The following is a 12,850-nucleotide window of genomic DNA, read 5'->3' as shown; positions in this document are numbered from 1 at the left end:
ATATCCTGACCTTTCTAAACCGCATCTTTTTGATGGGCTGGAGCTAGATCCAGGAGTGGCTGTACTCAAAGGCATAGGAAGTTTGCATCTGGAGATGGATTTCAAGTCTTATCTCAGCTTGTTTTTCCCCGACTCCTCCGTGAGCTTCCCTGTGCTACTGTGTGGTTGCTCTGACAGGCAAGACAGAGATTTCGTAATTAGGAGCCTTCCATCATATGGTGTCCCTGCTGCGTTTCATCGCCAGCTGTCTTCCCGGGGCTGAGGAAGCTTTGCTTTTACCATGCTTCACACAGCATTAAACTGTGTAGAAAAGGCTAAATATTGTAGGCCAGATGCTGCTTTCCCTTTGCCTTTTATCAGCCTAGAGAGTAATTTCACTCCTGGGATGGCACTTTGCTCATGTGAACTGGTGCATGACTGTAAGAGGCTCCTGCTCCTCTTCAGTCCTGCTGGTCCTCTGGCACAGTGAGAACTGTTTGCAAAGGATTATTTCCATAGCAGGCTGATTGCATGGGACCACCTTTTCTTTTCCATTTTGGGGGTATTTTTGTGGTTTTCCTTCCAGCTGCAGGCAGAACATGTACTAGTTTTCTTTTTTCTTCTTTTTTTCCTTTTTTTTTTTTTTAAGGATTCGTTAAAAACAGAAATGACAGAGATCTTTTATCGCCACCATGTTCTTTGACTGGAGCTAACCTCTCTAGATATTTATCTAATAAACTGAAGTTTTCTGCAGTATCCACAACACCAAGAGGGATTCTTTGAAGATGAACTCCTCCTACCCGCTTTCCTTCTCCATTTCTATTTGGAGATGCTCCTTACTCTGCTTTTATCCTGCGAGGGAGGAATTTTCTGAGCCTGAAATGAAGAAGCAGCCCCTGAGGGGACTTTAATACAGAGAGTTTACAACTCAGACAATAATTTGGGTCAATTTAAATGGCATGTGGGTGTGAGTTTAAATAAATAGCTTTAACCTTTAGCTTACTGATGGAACTGAAAATAGATACAGGGTTGGGCACATTGAAAGAAATGTGTACCATTGCTGCCAGCATCACTTTGAATAAATAGATCACTCTTCAGGGCTGTCAAGCCATCACCTTTGCCAGTAAGAGGAAATAAGATTTTATTTTCTTTTTCTTTTTTTTTTTAAACCAGCAGCCAAATCTAAAAGAAGCTTTTACCTTTTTTGTTGGCTTCGTGTTCACAAGCCTATACTTTGCAGTTTGCTTCTATCAACTGCAATTTAATATTATTCATAGATCTTCATGGTTATGTAATTGTCCAGCTACACCTGTATGTAGACTCTGCCTAACCAGTTATATCCTAAAGGAAGAATTAAAGCATGTGTTGATCATTATTAGATGTTATTACCTTGTTTCAGCCAGGAACTCTGTGAACTGTTTTTTTCCCATTGTTTGTGGCTTAGGAACTAGTGGAGAGCTCATGAAGTTATTTGCTTATTTTACAGGCCAAAAAGTGGTGGATGTGCTCTAGTAAGAGTCATCTCTAGTCTGAGCTCTGTCACTGCTGTTGCCCAGATACTAGATGTGGAGCAGGGACGAGGTCCTGTAGCTTGCACCTACAGGAGGAGAGTAGAAAGTAACAAAGTACCGGCAGAACTCTTATGCTAGCATACCAACATGTATCCAGAGAAGAAATATGAAGCTCATCATTATTTTAAGCTCCTAACAACGTGAAAATCTCATCCAGAGTATTATAGTGAGAAGTACACATGGCAGCAACTCAAAATCATCCACAAAAAGTTGATTTAAAGTCAAAATTTGCAGTTAGTTGGTGTGAGGGGAAGAGAAAGTTGTTCCTTTCCTGAGGAGTGAAAAATTGGTTTAAAAATCAGTCACAACGAAAGAATGACAAACCAGATGTAATGTAAAAATTTTGTTAGGGTTTTGAAGTGTGGCCGGACCCAAGCTTGGAAATTCCTGGTTGAGCTGTGTTTTCCCCTGCCCTGCAGCTCTAGGCCCCAGCAGACGGACAGGGAATCCATGTCATACCAGAGACAGCCTGGAAATCACAGCTCTTTGGTTGCTATACCAGGGTGGCTGGGCTCTGCCTCCATGGCACAGAGCAGGAGAGCTGTGAGGACTGCAGCACAACATGGGTCTTCAGGCTTGCTGCTTTGGGAGAGGGCAGTTGTGACCTGCATGCCCCCAAACGCCTCTAAATCCTGGGACTTCTTGTATTCCTTGCCAGGACGCTTGGTGGGAGTACTCAAAGCTGGAGAAAATAGCCTGATGAGTAGCTTGGTGACAGTGAACTTTTTGAGGAAAGAAAAAGCCAGTGTTGGGTGTCAAAGTCTTGAGGAAATGTGGTTTCTGGTTTATCTTCTCCTCCCTGTACCAAGTGCTGGCCAGGCTGAAGGAAGGAAGGAAGCTGCAGGCTTGGCCTGGTTTATGCTGATAGGTTGATATTTTGGTACTAAATAACAGTGTTGTAAATGTTTGTTGCATCCTACAGCAGTAAGCATCATCAAGCAGATGAATATCCTCACTCTTCAAAGCTGGAGCTACATTTATTTGCAAAGGCCAATAGTATTAAGCAGCAGCGTATGTTGCTCATCCTTAGAAATGATGAAGCTCAGCAGCACAGTAATTGACTAGACAAATAAGATGCTGGTAAAGTTAACTAGCAACTTAAGATCTTGTAAAGACAGTGAGATGTCTTGGAGGAGTATAAAGCTATTTTCAGCCACTGATTTGCTCCTGTAGCATAAATGTAGGCATGATAAAATATGCAGATAATCTTTCATAGTAACCATCTTCTGATAGATAATAATGGCAAAGAAAAATAGAGTCATAAGTTTGGCGTGGGTTACAGTTTTAGTACCATTTCCTTCTGCAGGTTGTTACTACTGGCTATACCTGCTGAGTAGCAGATACGTAGTTACACAGCATGCCAAGGACAAATAAATGCATTTGCAACTTTTATACTTGCATAGATCATTAACCCATTACAAATGGGTTGCAGCCTGGTGTTCTGTAAAACGTACCACTGTCTCGACCCTCTGTAACTGCGTCATACCATGACAATATGAAGCTCTGTGGGAAGATGTTTTGGCATACATTTCCATAATGAAATACCTTAAATTTGCTTATGCAAAACAGTTGGAAGTGATTCACTAACGTGTGAGCAAATTTTGCAAGGAACCTCTTACAAGAGCAGCAGATTGGTCATGAGCTTGTGATTTCATATTTTGTGGGTGTGGGAGGAGCTGTTGAGTTGCCGAGGCTGGGGGAGAAATTGCGACAAGGTGCCACCAAGGACAAAAGCTCAAGAGCTGAAGTCCAAAGGGTTGGACCTCATTTCACAGCAGTGAGACCATTCAACGTGCAATGGTAAGGGCTGAAAGGGAGATGCTTGAGAGAGGTAGAGAAATTCTTCCTTTTCAGGTTATCTGCTAAGTCTCCGGTTAATCAAGATGAGGAAGAAAACAGTGCAGGTGGTTCAGCTGTTCTATAACTGTTCGCAAGGGTTTCTCACACCCTTCCCTGAAGCATCTGCTTTTGCTACTGTCTGATTCAGGTTTCTGGTCTAAACAGAGCACTTGTCTAACCTGCTATGGCAGATTCCAAATTCTAAATATCATGTAGCATAATCCATAAGGACACAGTGATATCCCCTGCCAAGGTGTTTATCTTCCGTGCCCTGGGCATTTTTGTGACTTTATGCTCATCCCCTGGAGGCTCCTAGAGTGCTTATCAGTGGAGGATTCAAGGTTCAATTCAACTAACAAATGCTGGCAACAGTGATCGCTGAAGGTCGGTCGGTGTGTTATCTTCATCTGCAATTCTGTCTTAAAAGTGGTCATGGTCAGTGTTCTCTTTCCTTGGTAACAGCAGCATTAAACACGTTCCTACTTCTGTGTGCATGCATACCTGCATGCAAGGAGCAGCCTGCCATCTGTGTGTGTATGTATGAACTCGTGTCTGTGCCTGTGTTTGGACAACTGGAGAGCAGTTTGATAAATAACATGGGCAGGTGCAGATTTTCAGTTATCTGCAGAGAATGTAAATGCATGTGTCTGTATTTGTAGCTGTAATGAGTTAGCACAAATACCAGAAAGATGAATAATGTACTTGGGAGGAGTGATGCACCCTGTAGCTTCAATGGCTGTCCTGGCTAAACTGCTTGGTGTGCAGAAATCGGGAGCCGACTTGCCCTCCGACACTGAGCACTCGGGTTCGAATGGGAAAGGTGCGTCTGGGGTGGGGAGATACTGGTTATTCATGTAACAATTTGTATAGAGTAGGCACTTTCTTGTTCGTTCCTTTTGATCTTTTTAAACACCCTAATTACGGATACAGTCTTAACAAGGATGATAAAGGGCCTCAGGGGTTATAAACTAGGAGGAGAGGTTAAGAAAATTATGTTTATATTCATTAGAATAGAAGAGATTAAGAGGGGTCATGACCAAGGTGTACAAAATCCAAAAGGTATTGAAGATGCCACCAGAATATTCAAGAGAGAAACTGTGAAGACAGGGTACGTGGAGGGCAGGTGGTATTTTGATTGGAATTGGTTGTGGGACATTTTTACAAAGGTTTTTACAGTACCTTTGTAAAATTACTATCCTCAGTGAGGATAGTAATGTAGATTGGTGGTCTATAGGAAGACAGCTTAGGACACAGATATGTTGATGGCCAGAAGCATAGGGTATGTCACATAGCTTCTTTTGAAGTGTCTGAGCAGGCTGGGTTTGGGCAGAGGGTAATGAATTAAAAAAGGGATCGAGCTTTTGTGCTTGTTTGGAACTTAAGCTGGGATGCAAAATGTGGGGATTTCCCCCTCCCAACACGTTCATGTCGAAGATGCCTTTGTGCAAACTTGTTAATTAAAGCAGCGCTACAGAGGTCAGGTATTTGGGGGCTCTACTGTACAAGGACTGGATAATCTGGGGGGAGCAGCACAGCAAAGAAACAAAACCTCTGAGCAGTTCTTTCCCATGTGTCTCCATTTCCCACTGCTGGGACAGTGCCGGCCTCTCTGTGAGCTCTTCCAGGTGAGGGTCGCATCTTTCTGTGTCTTTCATCTGTAGCCCTTTACAGGGATGAGGTCATGATTCTCAGTGCCTGTTGGGTACTGTCTTTTGCACAGTGTGTGTATGACTACCTTAAGGGGGAGACAGGGGTAGATTGGCCACTGAAATCCAAAGATGATCTAGAAGATATTTAGTCCTGCCAGTTTGTGACCCATTCCTTAAATACCTTGCTTGGAAAACAAAAAGGATGGGGCACATTCTAACCTTTTACCCAGTCATATTGCAGTAATGCCTGTATATATTTTTTTCATGTCTGCATACAGTCCACTTATCAAATTTCTTTTATTAAGTGATCTCTATGCATTTCCCCAGAATTCTGTTCAAGATTTAAAGCCAAAGCTTTGCTAATCAATGCAACTTACAGCATTTCAATCAGTTTAGCTGAACATGAAATAAATTGCTAGTTCTTGGCTCTGTTAAGTGACTACAGTCCAAGAAGAGAAAGCAGTTATTTTTAGAGTATTTTTGTTGAATTTGAAAATCTTTTGTGAGGAAGATTGCAGTGATGATTTGAGAAAATGCATGTAACTAAGTCTAAGAAAGCTGGCAAGCTCCTACCAAACTAATACTGGTTCTTGAAATTCAGTCTAGAGTTAGCTAAAGCTGGTGTAGCTGAAGTGTTTAGTGTTCAGCAATGTGTAGGGGTAGGTTGTTGGCTGTGTGTAGAGGACAACAGGGACTGTGGGTCTAGGAGGCCTCCATCCTATCCTCCAATCCTTCACACAGCGAGTAACTGCTTGAAAATGTGGATATTTGTGGCATCCCTTTCAATCAGTGCATTTGGTAAGGAGGGATAAGGAGTGAAAAACTGAGAGGCTTTTTGTTCAACCCTTTCCCCTGTGCTATTCAACCTAGCTGTGCATCGTTTGGTGGCAAGACAGGCGTTGGAATAGCAGGGTACATCTTCTGTGCTGGAGCAGTGCGTATGGGAGGCATGTGACTTCTGAACACCTAAACCTAGTATCACTATTACTAAAAAAATATTATGTGGAGCTAGCATGGCTACAGCAGGAGCTTTTCACTAATGTGAAATGGTACAAACCTGGCAAGCAAAAGATGCGTGGCTACAGAGCACCACCAGTTGTGCAACAACATAGGCTAAAATCAGAAGGACCAAGAGGGGAAGTTAGTTAGAGCTATAAAGGGTTATGGAATGACGTACAAAAGCACTGGAAGTAAGAGGAAGGCAAAAGTCCACCTGTAAGAAAGGGAAGCAAATAAATGGACTGGACAGAGAAGACAGAAATACCAAATGCCATTATTTTGCACTGCTCTTCACTGAAAGGTTAATAACTGTGTCAGATCTATAACAGTGTTCCCTGTAACAAGGGGTTATGAGCAAAGGCAAGAACAAGATAAGGAGTATTTAGATAAGTGTGATATATTTGGTTCAGCATGGCCTTCTGAAATGTACCCACCGAATTATTTACAACGACTTTCAGAAGCTTACGGAGGATAGGGCAGTTGTCAGAAGTCCAGAGGAAGGCAAACATAGTACCTGTCATCACAGAGGACAGTACAAGGGAAATAGAGGTTTGCAAATACCCAAAAAGATGCAGAGCAAGTTATTGAACTTGGACATACCTGTGAGCAGCAAATAATATCTAACATGCTTTATTAAGCCCAAACTAATCTAATTTCCTTCTCTGATTGAGTGACTAATCTAAAACAGAGGAATGCAGAAGCACTTTGTCTTTCGCCAGGATTCTGATACTCACTTAAGTGCTATGTTCTCATATCCGAGAGAAAGCTGAGCTCAAACTTGTCGCTTCCAAACTTTTTGATTAGTGGATTGGTAGAAGCTTTTAGCAGAGGTGCACGTTCCCAGGTAGCAAGGAATTCACTGGCCAATAGCTACTACTGGCTGCACACCTGACTTCAACAAAATCTTGAAGAGCAGTTTATTAAGATTTAACTCAAATGTCCTTGGATATTTGGGTATGAGAAGGATTTGCCTTGATAATTTTCATTAGTTGCTTGGATGACAGACCAGAAAGAACATTTCCCAGCTGTGGATGAGCCCCAATCATTAAAACAGAAAAGCCAATTGCACACGTGCAAAATCAAGAATTGCCGTATAGGGAGCATTGTTTCAGGAGAGCTCAGGGGATGTTACTGTGCACCCTCAAACTGATGGGTAGCCAACAGAAGTTACTGTGACACAGTGTTCAGGAAGGATGTAGGCAACCCTAGAGGGAAGCAACAAAACTGGCACTAGTACTACTGGTATTAGTCTGTGGTTTACTATACTCAGAAAATGCTGCAACTTTGCTGCAGAAGAGAGGTAACCTGTGGAAGGTGGAGGGAACAGTATTGGCACATTTGGGGCTATTTCAGAGTAGCTGCTTGAAACAGAATTATGACCTCTTGTTACCAGACTCAAAGGTGTCCAAACAGGTGGGGAGTTGCCTTGATAATGGAACCAAAATTTCAAAATCTGTATGCAAGAATGCATGATGTGGAGGGATTTATGCACTCATAAATCCAGTTAAGGTCCTGATTGAGGAAAATAGTGAAGCAACTGCTTAACTTTTTCTGTGACAGGTTTTAAGCAGGTGCTAAAAACTCTTCCCTGAATGAATTGCTTTTCTGAGTTGAGACCAAATCAAGCATATGCTTCTGTTAGAAAAAAGATATATGCAGTAGGGGAAGGGAATATGCATTAAGATATTTTTAAATATCTGTTTTTATAAATACTTCCTCTTAATGGAAATTGCTGTGTACAGCAGTATACTCTTCTTTGCTCTCTCTCTACCATCCCTTTCCCCAGTGTATTTACTATGAAAGAGTTTTGCCTTGGGCAATAGCCTGTACTATAGTGGAGTATCACATACAAAAAACTTATCTAACATCATACAAAAATGTAGTAGGTGGGTAGAGGACGCGAATCTAGACATAAGCCTCTAAAAAGTTGTCTTAAAGATAATTATTTTTAAACATTCCTTAGGCTTTTACATAAAGATTGCAGAGTAGGCATTCCAGCATCTTATACGAGCACTGGATTTATGCTCTGTAATAAACGTATCCATAGGGTGCTGCATTGTTGTAATCATAGTGAATGATAGTAAAATTACGAGAATTAATAATGACCCAGCTGGAATAATTTAGCACTGTTATAACTAAACTCTAACCTAATACTCAGTGTATTCACAGAACTATTTACAAAGCACGTTGAATGCAAGAGTCTTGGGGGAATCTTCTACAGAAAACAAAGTGAAACCCTAATTATACACAAATGCCATAGCGTATCATTAAGAGGATTAAGTGGCTTCATATTGATGTCTAAGGTATTTTGGTTGATTGTTGCTAAAAATACCACATGCTTAACAATTATCTTCTATTTGCCATCCTCTCTTCTGCTAGTTGTCTGTCATGCGGTATTATCCTTGTTTACCAGGACTGCCTTGTACTAGGTCTTTATCTGCGAGGTTTGCTGCTTCGTGCCAGACCTGATCTGGATTTTGCAGTCTGATGTGTTGGCACCAGTTGGTGCCAGACTATTAATACCTTAATAATAGTGATGGAGAGGCCAGGTTCAGCAAACACTGGGCTGAAACCAAAACAGCACAAGACTTCTGGAGATTTTTAAAATTAGTTTCTTCTATTGTGGGGTTTGTTTGGGTTTTGGGGTTTTGATGTTGTTTTTTTTTGAACAAAATACTTGGTTTTTAGTTCGAAATAACTTTTTCCTAAGAAATATATCTTATGTTAAGAATGTTCTAAAAATACAAGTTAGTTTTGTATTGACTAACTCATAATAAATTTCTGAATAATTAATATTTCTGAGACTTTGACATGTGGTCTAATTATATAAAATTTTTTTAAAGTAACAAATTTTTACATTGTAACCCCATTGTAGAAGGCCACCAAATCAGTAAGGCATGTTTAGCTCTTAGTGAAGCCATGTTGTCTGTCACTAATCTCCTCCTTATTTGCCATGTGCCTTAGCATGGTTAGTTTCCAGGAGGATCTGCTTCATGATCCTGCTGCACAAGGAGGTGAGGCTGACTAGCCTGTAGTTCCCTGGGTCTTCCCTTTGTCGTTTTTTAAAAATGGGGTTTAAGTTTCCCCTTTTCCGGTCAGTGGGAACTTCACCAGACTGCACAACTTCTCAAATATGATGGACAGTGGCTTGCAGCTTCATCTGCCAGCTGCCTCAGGACCTGTGGATGCATCTCATCAGGTCTCATGGACTTGTGCACCTTCAGGTTCCTTAGATGGTCTCAGACCTGATCTTCTCCTACAGTGGGTGGTTCTTCATTCTCCCAGTCCCTGCCCTTGCCTTCTGCGGATTGGGTAGTGTGGCTTGAGGACTTCCAGTGAAGACTGAGACAAAAAAGTCATTGAGTACCTCAGCCTTTTCCATATCCCAGATAACCAGGTCTCCTGTTTCCTTCCAGATACAGCCCACACTTTCCCTAGTCTTCCTTTTATCACTGATGTACCTGTAGAAGGTTTTTCTGTTTCCCTTGATGTCCCTGGCCAGATTTAATTCTGTCAGGGCTTTAGCTGTCCTAACATGATGCCTGGCTGCTTGGACAATTTCTCTGTGTTCCTCCAAGGCTATCTGTCCTTGCTCCCACCCTCTGTAGGCTACCTTTTTGTGTTTGAGTTTGTCCAGGAGCTGCTTTTTCCTCCATGCAGGCCTCCTGGCATTTTTGCCAGACTTCATCCTTGTTGGGATGCATTGCTCCTGAGCTTGGAGGAGGTGATCCTTCAATATTAACCAGCTTTCTTGGGCCCCTCTTCCCTTCAGGGCATTATCCCATGGTACTCTATCATGCAGATCCCTGAAGAGGCTGAAGTTTGCTCCTCTGAGGTCCAGAGTGGTGAGCTTGCTGTGCACCCTCCTTGATGCCCTAAGGATCTTGAACTCCACCATTTTATGGTCACTGCAGCCAAGGCTGTCCTTGAGCTTCACATTCTCCACCAGCCCCTCCTTGTTGGTGAGAACGAGGTCCAGCATAGCACCTCTCCTCATTGGCTTCTCTATCATTTGGAGAAGGAAGTTATTATCAACACATTCCAGGAACCTCCCAGATTGCTTATGCCCTACTGTGCTGTCCCTCCAACACATATTGGGGTGGTTGGAGTCCCCCATGAGGACCAGGGCTTGTGAACATGAGGCTGCTCCTATCTGTCTGTAGAGGGCCTCATCCACTCAGTCTCCCTGGTCGGGTGGCCTGTAGCAGACTCTAACTATAATGTCAACAGGCCCACCCTCCCTTTAATCATGATCCATAAGCTCTCATTTGTCTTCTCATCCATGCCCAGGCAAAGCTCCATGCCCCATCCCATCTCCCCTGCCTGCCACAGAATTACGTAGGTTGGAAAAGACCTTTAAGATCATCAGGTTGGAAAATACGCTTAAGATCATCAACTCTAACTGTAAACCCAACACTGCCAGTTCATCACTAAACCATGTCCCTAAGCACCACATCCAAACATCTTTTAAGTACTTCCAGGGAAGGTGACTCAAACACTTCCCTGGGCAGCCTGTTGCAATCTCTGACAAGCCTTTCAGTGAAGTATTATTTCCTAATATCCAATCTAAACCTTCTCTGGTACAGCTTGAGGTCATTTCCTCTCATCCTATCACTAGTAACTTGGGAGAAGAGACCAACACCCACCTTGCTAGAACCTCCTTTCAGGTAATTGTAGAGAGTGATAAGGTCTCCCCTCAGCCTTCTTTTCTCCAAACTAAACAACCCCACTTCCCTCAGCTGTTCCTCCTCAGACCTGTGCTCCAGACCCTTCACCAGCTTCATTGCCCTTCTCTGGGCACACTCCAGCAGCTCAGCGTCCTTCTTGTCGTGAGGGACCCAAAACTGAACACAACATTTGAGGTGCGGCCTTTCCAGTGCCGAGCACAGGGGCACAACCACTGCCCTACCTCTGCTGGCTACACTATTGATTATACAATTCGGGATGCTGTTGGCCTCCGTGGCCACCTGGGCACACTGCTGGCTCATGTTCAGCCAGCTGTCAACCAACACCCCCAGGTCCTTTCCCACCAGGCAGCTCTCCAGCCACTCTTCCCCAAGCCTGTAGCATTGCATGGGGTTGTTGTGACCAAAGTGCAGGGCCTGACACTTAGCCTTGTTGAACCCTGTACAGTTGGCCTCAGCCCGTTGGTCCAGCCTGTCCAGATCCCTCTGCAAAGCCTTCCTTCCCTCAAGCAGATCAACTTCTTGTTGTCTGCAAACTTACTAAGGGTGCACTCAATCCCCTTGTCCAGATCATTCATAAAGACATTAAGCAGAACCATCCCTAACACTGAGCCCTGGGGAAGACCACTTATGACCGGCTGCCAGTTGGATTCACCATAACTCTCTGGGCCTGGCCATCCAGCCAGTTTTTTTAGGCATGGGGCTGCATGCAGCCCCTGTGCTGTTATGGATGTGTAGTTTCAACCTGATTTAACATACTCACCTGAAATAACCCCCCCGTCGTTCTGGGGGACATTGAATTAAACTGTCAAAAAATGTGTGTCTTCAACATCACAGGTTGGATTTGGTTGTTAACAAGTTCTTCTGGCTCTTGCCAGTTCTGTGCCTTGCACCCATACATTGCTGTGTTATACTGAGCTGTGCTTCTTTTGTATTTAGAAGACTTGTATTGGCGCTCAGAGGTATGAGCATGTCTGCTCTGTTGGCATGAAGATCAGTGTCCTGCATAATTTTAGAAAAGGCAAATGTTGGATGAACTTGTGATCTCAACTCGGGTCTGTTTTATTGTCATGGGAGCTAATGCACAGACAAAGAAACCCCAGATTTTCAATTAGAAGTTTGCGTGGTGGTTTTTTTCCTTTGAGTTTTATCATAAAAAAATCAACTGTATGTCCTGAATATAGCCTCTGAGGCAGTGGGAGAAATTGATAGTTTAAGCCAGATGATTTTTCCCTGAGGCAGGTTCACACGTTCCACGTTGCTGGCTCCGCTGCTGGGCTGCAGACAGCAGCAGAGGAGTTGCAGGAGAAAATTAAGGGCAGCAAAGTTTTAAACTGTGATTCTTGTGTAAGATGAAATGCTGATCCACTGTCCTCTTGCCTCTCTTCCTTGGACACTTCTGTCCTTCCTTTGCAGTAGAATTACACCATGATTGGAAGTTTAGACTGTAATTGAGACCTAATCATCCTGTTTTGAGGACACGCGCATAAATAAATATTGAACATACTAGTTACTGTCTGTGTGAGCACTGTCTCAGGGCTGGCTCTTTTATTCAGTTTATGCTGTGCACTCTGCAGACCCGTTATTAGTAGGCCTCAGTCAAAGACGCTTTTCACAGAGGCGTGAGCAAGAATGAAGACCACAGCAGTCTGTTCCGCCTCGCGCTGATGGCCGTGCCGCTGCAGCTTTTTAGTAATCCAATCACCCTCTGGGAAAGTCACATATTTAAGGAACATAAGCAGGCAGAGAAGGTATCTGCTTTGTGCCGGAGTTGAAAGACATTGCCAAATGGAATTAGAATTTCCGTCCAGAGACCAATCAAAATTAGCTTTTTATCATATGTGAAGGTAACACTCAATTTGTTTTGTAAGCATTAGTAACTTAACTTAATCGTATTATTTTGAGGATGCATGCATAAATAAATATCAAATATATCAGTTATGTTGCATATGGAAATGAAGCTAAAACATTAGCGAGGATAGAGACTCCTCACTACTAGGTGCTGTTTCTTAACAGCCCTGCTCTTCTGGCTGTGAGCTGGATTATTTTGAGCTACTGTGTTTCCTTTTTTGGGTAATTTAACCTAGTGTAGTCCTACGTTTAAAAAGCATTTAAATGACCAGGCAAG

Source organism: Phalacrocorax aristotelis, chromosome 8 (genome assembly GCF_949628215.1).
Source record: "Phalacrocorax aristotelis chromosome 8, bGulAri2.1, whole genome shotgun sequence".
Lineage (NCBI taxonomy): Eukaryota > Metazoa > Chordata > Aves > Suliformes > Phalacrocoracidae > Phalacrocorax > Phalacrocorax aristotelis.
This window is presented reverse-complemented; position numbering follows the sequence as displayed.